At 43.7% G+C, this 10946-nt stretch overlaps 1 pseudogene across 1 annotated transcript; it reads right to left on the bottom strand.

The window, feature by feature from the left end:
• Window positions 1-1705: 1705 nt before the first annotated feature.
• On the bottom strand, window positions 1706-9048 carry LOC123066371 (putative disease resistance protein RGA3; annotated as a pseudogene). Its single transcript, XR_006431326.1, has 9 exons — window positions 4653-9048; window positions 4439-4568; window positions 4171-4368; window positions 3950-4088; window positions 2955-2998; window positions 2772-2870; window positions 2555-2694; window positions 2313-2438; window positions 1706-2222 (listed from the first exon to the last, which is right to left on the bottom strand). The product of XR_006431326.1 is annotated as a putative disease resistance protein RGA3 (transcript).
• Window positions 9049-10946: the final 1898 nt, after the last annotated feature.

Raw genomic sequence — 10946 nt, 5'->3', positions numbered from 1 at the left:
TGGCCTGGAGCAGCGACGGAGGTGGAGTGGTGAGTTGCCTGGCTCGTATCTGGTGGGCTCGATGAGCCACTCAGACGGCTTTTATGCCGGAGAACTTCTTTTCCTACTTGTCGGATGTCATGGTGTAAGGAGGAGATGGGGAGCGGAGGTGTGGTGCGGTTCTTGCCCAGCGTCTGGCATCGTTTAAACAGCGGGCGGACGCGAGCCAACCAACATTGTATATAATGCCCGCCCGCTCGCGGACAGACATGTGGCCGAAATAGGTTTCTCGGCACACACGCATGTTTAATGGAGGTATACGAGCAGTCTGAAGCCGTTTGAATGCAGCGAGGAGGCGTGTTCTGCCGGGCGTGCCACGCGCAGCGCTCTCGGCCGGCGCGCCGCTTCAATGCCGGCCGTAAGAGGTCGGGTCCGCTCTAGGCCGGTGTCAATGTGAAGCGGCGGCCCTACCAGCAGCATAAGCGCGGGCAGCAGGCGTCTGACGGGATAAGGTTGCTTTATATTCCTTTAGTTTGTTATCTAGGTTGTTAACTGATGTCAGGAAGGTATTATCTTCCTGCACATGTTAGGATCTCGGCAAACAGTGGCCGGCCTTCTCTGTTTGCTAAGGATCTTCGCCACACTAGCAGCCAGATCTAGGAGTGTGTCACTATATCCATCTTTAAGCACCATAAGTCACCATCTCAGGTTCAATCACTTAGACTGTCATCTGAACAAGGAGCACGCTCTGTAAATTAAAAATGTTGAAACAAGTGGTCTTGAGAATTCATAAGGAAAGGATGTCATGATCAGGGGAAATTTCAGTAATGAAGTTGCCAATGCTGAGAGAACTTCTAGACAAGGAATTAGTCTTTGCATCGATTTTCTTTTCACCACTCAATGAAATTTCCGCCGAAGCAAAGTTTTGTTCTACTTCTACTAGAGATGCAAGATGGATTTAGAAAAACTGACAGTGTTGAATTCCATGATGTTGGACTGATTATGTGGAGGCCACTAATTAGTAGTGATGGATTGGATTTGTTTGAGGAGGGGGGCGCTATGTCAGTAGTAACACAATGTGATCATTGAGAGAGATGACAAGAGTATGTAGTTTGTACTACTGCGTGTCGGCGTGTGCACCAAACTCTGAAATGTATTTGCTGCATGATTTGGTACACAAATAAAAACTCAGCAGGGCTTCAGTTTGTATGTGCTTCTAGATTTCAGAGGCTGTAATTATGAAAACTGATTTTCTTTCTACTAGAGAGGAAGAGGATGGTGCGAGCTCTACAGCAGAACAAGGGGAAGTTAAGGATTGGAGGCATGTGTTGCTTCTTTTCAGTTTCTTTAGTGTGGGAACGCGTTCAAACCAGTCTGCCAAGTGTTGATAGTTACATTATATTTGATTGATGATCAGCAGAAGAAAATGATTTATCAAATCCGTCATTCATGTCAACAGTGATTTGTCTAAACTGTTGCAGGTTCATTAGCATGTTCCAAACTGTTGCAGGTCCATGGATGGAAGAAACCACCTCCTCTATGCCGGCTCATCATCGGTGACCATAAAATTAGCTCAAGTAGCAACAGTAGGAACCACTCTGAGAGTCTCAAACGTATCGATGATGACCGGGCGTGCGACAGAAAACGTAATCCATATAACAAGCTTGGTTTACAGAAACGCAACCCAAACCATGGCACTTGTGGACCTTGATAGAAGCACAAAATGGAACCAAAAGAATCCCATATGGATTAAGGACAAACCCTTACGATCCACACATAACAGCCAACACTCAACGGGATCTGGTGCTCGCAGCACAACACAACACAAAACAGCACACACAATCCAACCGACTGCGTACAAACTCAAACTCGGAATTCTCATTCGCCTTCACATGGCACTTGTTGTGGGGATACTTCATACTTATACTAGAGGCACACATAGCAGTTAGGCGTGAGAACAACTTAAACGATTAATTCGTGAGAACCATCAAGCCGTGGATGGAGCAAACTTGCCGAGTCTTTGCAGCGGTAAGTAATTCCCTGGGGCTGCTTGCATTGAACTTGCATAACACACCAGATCGGCTCAGGCTCAGGCTTAGTTCCGGCAACAAACTGAATGTGGTGGGCGCTCGATGCGGAGTAGCAACATTTCATCTTGGTGTCACACCTTCGCCCGGAAGCTGAACTTGAAAACACGCTCAGGGTATGGGTTCATCAAATGGGAGCAAATTTGCGAGGAACACCTGGACGACCATTCACACCAAAACGAGTTTGTGTCAAACGCCTGAACGATCACACCGCAAGTAATGTGAGCTCGGTAAACATGTGCTTACCACTTCTGACGCTGGCACATCGTCAATTTTGAGCTCTAGTAAGGGCGTACCCAAATGCTGAGAGCTCACACACAGTGTGGACTCTGGGGGCAAGGGAATTTATAGACGTATTTGCCTTGCTTTTTTCTGCAAAGAGGTTGTCTTGAACTCAGGAATTCCAGGACACAAGTGGAGATATTTTACCACTTTTGAGCTTTCTTAGTAAAAAAGAACAAACAGAAAAGGAAGATTGGCCTACTAACCTTTTAAATGGTCACTGCAGGACTCGGAGGCTTGACTCACTCAGAATATCAGGATAAATGTTGCATTTACTGTTACCATTCAGATAGAGGAGCTATGTCCTGAATGCCAACTGTGAAACTCACAGTTGGTTGTAATCGTTCTGCAGAGAGTAATGAACTTATGGTCAGAAAATGGATGAGGCAAGGGAACTCATGAATATATGTGCTTAATAATTACCTAAAACTGTGAAGGATGCCGGTGAAACGTCAGCTCATATGCAATCAACCCAAGATGGAAGTTGGTTACCACAGCATCAGTACTTGTCGGAACATAAACCTGCTTGTAGCACAGACTGATTAAGTCCATGAACAGAGAATCATCACACACACTGATATTGTAAGAAATGTGTTTTAGCATTACCGAAAAAGGCTTTCGCCCCGCTTTATAAATAACCAGCAATGTTTCTGTAACACGAAGATTACTGATAATTATCATATTGCACACCAGCAGAAACCATTAAATTAGTCAGTATGGCATACTATGCTATGGAAAAATTATTACATTAAGTTTTTCACAATATTTGTTTTGTCTTACAGTTTTAAAACTTTGAAATCTCTACCGGTTAAACACAGAAGCAATGCTTAGGAATATCATAGTTATAGACAATGGATCTATGTCCTTGTCACAACCAAATGGATAGTCTGGACCGAAACTGAAATTAATTGTCCTTAATCTGGTTACCTTGTCCCCATTCAAAAGGAAAATCTTATTTGCACATAAACATGATAGTGCTAATTTTGTATGCGTGACAGAACATGAAGCCGTAGTAAGAGTATTAACTTATGATGGGCAAAGTTTAAAAGAATCATGATGGGCTAATGCAAAGGTCGTTATTTAATCGATGTTGCTAATCATTAGTCCTGTGAAAACTTCTTATGTTCAGTCACCTAAATGCTCCAAGATTTATTTTGTTTGATTTGATACATTTCCCGTAACAAGATATTTTCTGTATGCAATCTGTCCCTTCAAAGAATGTTGTCACGATACAAGCAAAACATATAGAAAATGCTGTCACGTAACCGAAATAATACATGTTACTAGATTTTCTCTTCAAATGATAAAAAAAAAGTTGACATGTCAAATTCGCTGTCATGTTACACTCATTTACAAAATGTAACCACGCTAAAAGTTTTTTTTCTGATCCCCTTGAAAATATTGCTTGATTATCATTATGTTACAATATTTTTAAGTTTCATGCACTGATACAGTGTCAATATGGCAGGAATACATAGCAAACTAGCAATATGCCTTCGTAGTGTCAATTGATACTTCCAAAGTGCATTGCTTCCTTCTATGTTAAATATTCAAATATGAAGTCAATGATGCCTACTTAAGAGTTATGAGTGACCTATTACCTCCTAGTATAGGTAGTAGATCACCATGTTCAATCTAAACTGTTGGATCAAAAGGAATGAACAGTCTAGAATAGTTGAGGAGCATCTTAAAATTTCTCTGCAACAGCCCAGAATAGTTTAGGAGCATCTTCAAATTTCTCTATCATTCCATAGAAAAAGGTCAGTTAAGAATTATAGGGAGGTCGTATGTGTGTAAATACAGAAACACTGGACATACGTACCATTGATTGTCCCGAATTATCGTGGCAAAGTATCAGCAGGCTGGACACTGGAATGTGATGTCATTCTAAGCTTCAGAAAGCTCATACACTTGATCATTCAGAGGGAAATGAGAAATAAAACCAGATCCTACACCTTCACTTCGTATTGCCGCTTACTTGAAAAAAAACGAGTTTCTTCATTTTGTTGATACCTGACAGCTAAAGGTAGGTGCATCAGTATGCATGTGGTAGAAGCATTATGAGAAGATAGGTGCTACTTGATACTTACTTTTCAATCAAAATTGGCAAGCACACAGGATCAATAATTCAAATTAAAAGCAGAACTAGAGGCAAATTTGCAGAATCGATCTGATTTATTGAAAAAAAAGGACCAATTATTCACAAGCCTGCTTCCTGTCCTGAAAGAAGATAGCAGAATGCATGGCATTAAATTTTGATACATAAGCAACTAGATTGCAGATTCAGAGGTGCAAATTGCTTACCTGATGAGATTATGTTAAAAAAAGGTAAATAAAAATAGATACATTCATCTATAGGTCCATCGATCAGCTGTCGCCTTAGTCTTTGTATTTACCATGCAGCTGGCACATGAAAGGTGTAATACATCATTTCAGAAGTATGTGCGGAACAAAAGCTACCACGCTTCCTGCATAAGAAATTTAACAGTTCTGGTTAGAAAAAAGGAAGCCGCATAAGAATAGATTATAGGGCAGCTGTATGTGTAGATACAGAGATACAGAAGTCATGAATGGAATGTGAATGAAATCATATAAATCATAGATGTAGAGCTTGCAGCGAAGTGGGGAAGCCCTGCTCTGGCAGCCATCGGAGTTTGGGACAACTGAGGATTACTAATTCTTTGAGAGAAGAAAGGCGATGTAATCCTTGAGGGAGGGACTGCAGAACCGTGCAGCGATAAAATTCTAGTTTCTCGAGGGAGGTGAGGAGCTGAAGTGCATTCTCTTGCTCTTCCGTGAAGCCTTTTGCCCGCTTATCAACATAGAATTGCAATACGTGGAGGGTGGCGGAGAGGTGGTTGCAAATGGGGGCAACAAGAACCGCCGAGATGCTATCCACATTCAGTTTCTCCAACTGGAAGGAACCCGCATCCATTAATTTGGTCCTTGCTACCTCTGAGAGAAGATCTGCTGCTAGAGAGTTGCCGTTCCAGTTAAAGACCTCCAATTCCTTGAGGTTGACTGCGATGAGAGGATTAAACCCATCCATTGTTAAATTCTGATAGCCTACTAGCCTTAGATGGGTGAGAGACGTGAGGTTTGAGATCAAAGCCATTGACGACATGCTTGACTCTCCGATAATATTTAGTTTCCTGAGGGAAGCAGGGAGAGGATTGGTCATCAGAGCTCCTCCTGCTTCTCCCATGGGCCACCGAGACAACAACTTGCCGCATTCAAATATTTCTAATGACTGGAGCGACGTGCTGTCATGGAGTCCTCCTCCATCCTCCGCAGGCAGAAGAACCAGGCCATTCGAGCACCCGAAGCTAAGTGTCCGCAGTGAGCTAGATGATGGGAACTGTATTGCTTGTTCCTCATCGTCTTCACTGCCATATATCTCCAGTTCAGCAAGAGCTGGGGAACTATTGAAGACTTTTGACAAGAATTTTCCGGTAAAATGAGAAACATCTACACTGAGACTCTCAACTTTATCCATGTTGTGGAAGACAAGACTGCCATCCAGTTCTCCAAAGAACATGCTGTCGCATCTTCTGACATCTAGTTTTCTCAAGGATTTAAACTTTTCAAGGTCTGTCCACGAAATGTGTGATACATCTCCAATTTGCATATCATCTACTTCACCCACATTGTGGAAGGCCAAGGCACCAGAATACTTGCTAACAACAAATTCTTTTCCATGGTAAGACAACTTTTCTGAACCCTTGTTAACAGCAAAATTTGTTAGTGTGGAGGTGTGAGGCATGGTGGGCAGAGACAACTTGGGGCAACCATTAATGCGAAGCCTGCACAAACTGGCACAAGAGCACTCCGAGAAGGGCATCACACATAGATTGGGACAATTGCTGCAATCGATGCTTTCAAGACTTGGAAACATACGGCAATTAGGCTCCACAACCCACTCGACAAGATCTGACAAGTCATGAAACAATACTTTCTTCAACTGCATAAGACATTTGCCTGTAACACCACCATAGTTAGGACCAAACTGACACAGTCCAGAAATGCTCTTCAAGCTGAGTTCCCTGAGATATGGCAGGTGGCCAAAAGGTGGAAGGGTTCCCCAAGACACGCCGTGCAAATGGAGAGTCTCCAAATTGTCCACCCGTATCTCAGGATACAACCAACTAGGACAAGTGGTACCACCATGATTCATGATGCCAAGTGTTGTAAGGTTAGAGTGTGGTTGAAGAGCATCAAGAATATCAGCATCTATATCAGTTGGTTGCGCTCTGCCCCAAACTAATGTCAACTCTTTCAAATCCCTTTTCAACACCAATTTGGCGCCACTAGCTTCTTCCTTGGATGCCACATTTTCAAGATTATGTATACTGAGTGCTCCCCCAAGCTCTCTCAATTCCCCCAACTCTCTTAAATCAAATCCAACACTTTCTTTCTTAACATGGAATTCTTTCAGCTCATGTAGATGCTTCATCTTTCCAACCTCAGGAACATTGGAGTGGAGTTCTTTCTTAGCAAGAAAATCGCGTAAATTCACAAGGTGGCTAATGACCTTAGGCAAATTAGAACTACCGTACCAACTACTTAGGTCCAAGAATTTCAAGTGATAAAATCTGGATAGTGTGCTAGGTAAAGTCATTTCTGTGACATTGGGTGATCGAATTTGCAGGTATGAAGGTGGATAAGTTTTGAAAAGCTTCGTGGCAGAGATTCAAGGGACTTCACTGCTATAACTAGGATGCGCAGGCCTTTTGTTTCTTTAAACGTATCTTTTAAGATCTCAACGATTCTTTCTTCATATTCTCTAAAAATCATCAATGTCCGTAGATTTACAATGTCTATCCTTCCTTTTAGTTTACCCATTTCTTCCCTAAGTTTTTCATCATATCTATTCTCTATGGTGATGGATAGGTGCCGAATAGATTGTGGGATAGCCTCAGCTCTAACATCTAGATCACTTATATTGAGGCATTCTTGTGCAGAGACAATCCGAGATAGCACATGCATTAAATCATGCATTACATAGTATTCATGAAAAGGAGGATATTTAGAAACCTCCTTCATGAGAAAACCATTTTCCATTAGATCTTCCATGTAATTCTTATCGCTTCGGTGGCTAGAGTCTATGATGCCTATTGCAATCCAAAAACGATTAATTCCTGAAGTGCTAAACCTAAAATCTTCAGGATAAAGGGAAAAATATGAGAAGCATTTTTTCAGATCGAAAGGGAGGTAGTCGTAGCTAATTTTCAAAGATGGTATAATATCATTATCATTTTTCTGGTTTCGCCACTCATGATTGTGAAGAACTCCATTCCAATGTTCCCGGGAAAGATTTTTCTTCAATAGTCGACCAACTGTTTTGGCTGCTAGTGGGAAGCCCTTTAACTTGCTTGCAATTTCTCTTGCAATACAAGCTAAGTCATCTTCATAATCCCTGGGCTTATGTTCACCAAATATACATGCTTCAAAGAATGTGAAGAAGTCATTAGACTCCAAGCCTTGCAGTTCTACTGAATCAACTGTTTTCATCATTCTTGCTAGTTTTGGGAATCGAGTTGTGACAAGTATCATGCTGCCTTTGGCGTCCCCTTTTGTGAATGGAGCTAGCAAGGTTTTCCACTCATCCTCACTATCGCATTTCCATATATCATCCAAGACAATTAAGAACCTTTTGGTCTTCAGTCTCTGCGCAATGGATTTTTGAAGTCTGTCTAGATTGGTTGTTTCAATTGCAATTTCATTGTCAGTTGCAGGTATGCAGTTAAGAATCTGTTGGGTGAGTTTCAACACATCAAAATCAGTTGATACACACACCCAAACCATAACAGCAAAGTGCTCTTCAGTCCTACCATCATTATACAGGTGTTGGGTGAAAGTTGTCTTTCCAATACCCCCCGGGCCAACTATAGGAAGAACAGAAACAGTTTGACTGTGATGTGTGCCACTTGTGATATCATTGACAATTTTCTCAAAAATGTCTCTCCTCCCGTGCAGTGTATCTTGTATAATTGTGGACCCTACGTGTGGCCGTTTTAGGGTGACGGCTGTGCTGCTGCTTGGAACTTTGTTGAGCAAATCAGAGATGGGATCACACAAAGAGTGTATGTCATTTATCACTGACTTAATTTTTCTGGACATGGTGACTCTGTCGAAATGTAACTTATCGACATCGCCATCATCATCAGCACTAGCAGTAACAGAGTTGGTTGCATAGTGGTGTGGGCTATTGGCAACAGCAGTAGGAGCAGAATCATCATCTTGCGCACGCGAGCAAGAAGAGCATGGGAACCAGTTACCGATGGTGTGGCGAGCAGCATGGCCACCATGGCGAGCATGGCCGCGGAGGCTATCGCCGAGATCCGGCGCCGCATAGTTGGTGCCGTCGAGCTGGTCCTGGATCTTGAAGTAGTGGAGCTCATCCAGCGAGTCCTCCGCCTCGTCGGCCTTCTTGCTCAGCTCCTCCAACAAGGCCTGCAGGGCGGTGACGTTGCTCACGTCCCTCCCCTCGGCCACTTGCAGCAGCCCTTGTGTGTGCAACAGTTTTGTTTTGATCTGCTGGGAGTTGTGGCCGAGCTCAAGGCTGTGGACATACGCGGCCACCAGGTCTTCAGACAGCTTCGTGAGCAACTTGCCAAGGAGCGAGCTCGCCGCGCCGACAGCCACCTCCATCCGCACTCCGGTTCACCTTGTCGAGGATTGGAGTGGTTGGGACTTGGGAATTGGGAGTAATCCGGAGGGCAGCTATATATGTCACCTATTTATACACTGGTCGTCAACCTATAAGTCTATAACCACGGAGCTTCTACTCTACCACTCCTCGCATGTCTGGTATAATCCACTAAAAAATAAACTACACATTTACTTTATGTCTAATTACAATCCCAGTGAGAGCACTCCATGCTTAATTTACCAAAAGCAGTGAGAAGATAAGATTTGGATCTCCTTGCAGATCAGGTAAGGCATCTACTTTAGCCACCTGCCATTCCACTTCCCACCCGCCAAGGCTTTATTGGTCGCAAATATTTAACTAACAAAAGCTTAAAATTTTCATATTGTCCATAGTTGTGTGTAGGACCAAGACGACGACTATAAGAGGACCTTTGGAAAACTTGTCTTTGCAAAGTGCTTGAAGCAGCAGCATATACGCGTGCAGCCAAATGATGTAGGGTAATTTAGCTTTGCTTTAATGATCAGCTAAAGTCACCAAAAGCAGGGAGGAACACTATAATTAGATTTTAGCCTTTAAAATAAACTACACTTTCTTTACTAAAAGCGGTGATGAGATACGATTTGGAGCTGCTGGTGCACTGCTAGCTACCTCCTTGCAGGTCAGGTAAGGCATCTGTCAGCTCCGCCACAGTGGGGATCAAACCCGCACAGCCGCGGCGCTCGCAATCCGCAATCCAACCGACCCAGCTCGCCGCCAACTCCCATCTCACCCCTCCACCAGGTTTCGCCGTTCTTCCAACCAAGCTTTGCAGTTGCCATAGCTATTACAACCGCAACATCAGCCACCATAGTCGTTACAGCCAAGATCTGGTTCACATCAAAGTATAGGAAAGCAGTTGCGGAGTAGCTGATCGTCCCAGCCTCTAGTAGCCGGATTTATCAAATCCGTCATTCGTGTCAAAAGTGAATGTCTAGAGTGTTGCGGGTTAATTCGCATGTTCCAAACTGTTGTGCCCTAGGAATTACTGCTACTTGTGTGCCTTCGAATATTTGATTGCATCAGGGGACATTAACATACGTAGAAGATGGAGTGAATTGCAAGAAACCACCACATTTGGGGCTTATCTTGCAGAAAACAACGTGGTCGCTAATCATTTGCAAAAGTCACCGCGGATTCAGTAACAGTTTTGCAGATTGCACTGAACATGTAATTCCACGCGGTTGAGGGCGTTTCCGACATGGGGGGCCCAATATGCGTGACGTGGCGTAACAGACGCGCTGACGGCGCCGTTTGAGCGTACATCTTGTCGAGCCGGACCGACCGACCGACGGCGCCCGACCAGACCAGATCTGCTCCGTCCTCTCCCTCCAGCTCCAATCCATGGCGACGACGAAACCTAGCGGCGGGGGAGTTGCTACCGGTGGGGATGCTCCGAGCGGCGGCGCTGGAGATCCACCAGAGTTCTGCGGGAGCTCCAATCCGTCGAGCGCGCTGCCTCTTCCCCAACCGCCGTCGCCGCCGAAGTCATTGGAATACGCGACGGCTACTGCGTTCGCCCAGGTGGTGAAGGCCAATCCGACGGGCAGCCACCATTTTGCCTCCTCCTTCGGCGGTGTGGAGTAAGTCATCCTCCTCCTCCTTTGTCATTTCCCCGGTTGGTATTCTAGGGTTAGGGTTGTAGTGTTAGGGTTCTATGGTTGGTGTTCTTGGGTAGTTGTAGTACGGCTAAGGTTGTAGTGTTAGGGTTCTAGCATTAGGGTTAGTGTTAGTTGTTAACTAAATTTTCAGTAAACTGTTAACTGTGTACTGAATTTATTGAACATTGTATATTGTTAACTGAATTTTTTGAAGACTGTTAAGTGGATTTTAACACTGTTAACTGAGTTTCTGTTGCCAACAATTTTAACTCTATTAACTGAATATTGTGAACACTGTTAATTGTTAAC

Source organism: Triticum aestivum, chromosome 1A (genome assembly GCF_018294505.1).
Source record: "Triticum aestivum cultivar Chinese Spring chromosome 1A, IWGSC CS RefSeq v2.1, whole genome shotgun sequence".
NCBI classification, from domain to species: domain Eukaryota; kingdom Viridiplantae; phylum Streptophyta; class Magnoliopsida; order Poales; family Poaceae; genus Triticum; species Triticum aestivum.
Note: the sequence above shows the minus strand (reverse complement) of the source record. Positions and strands in the feature narration are given on the sequence as shown.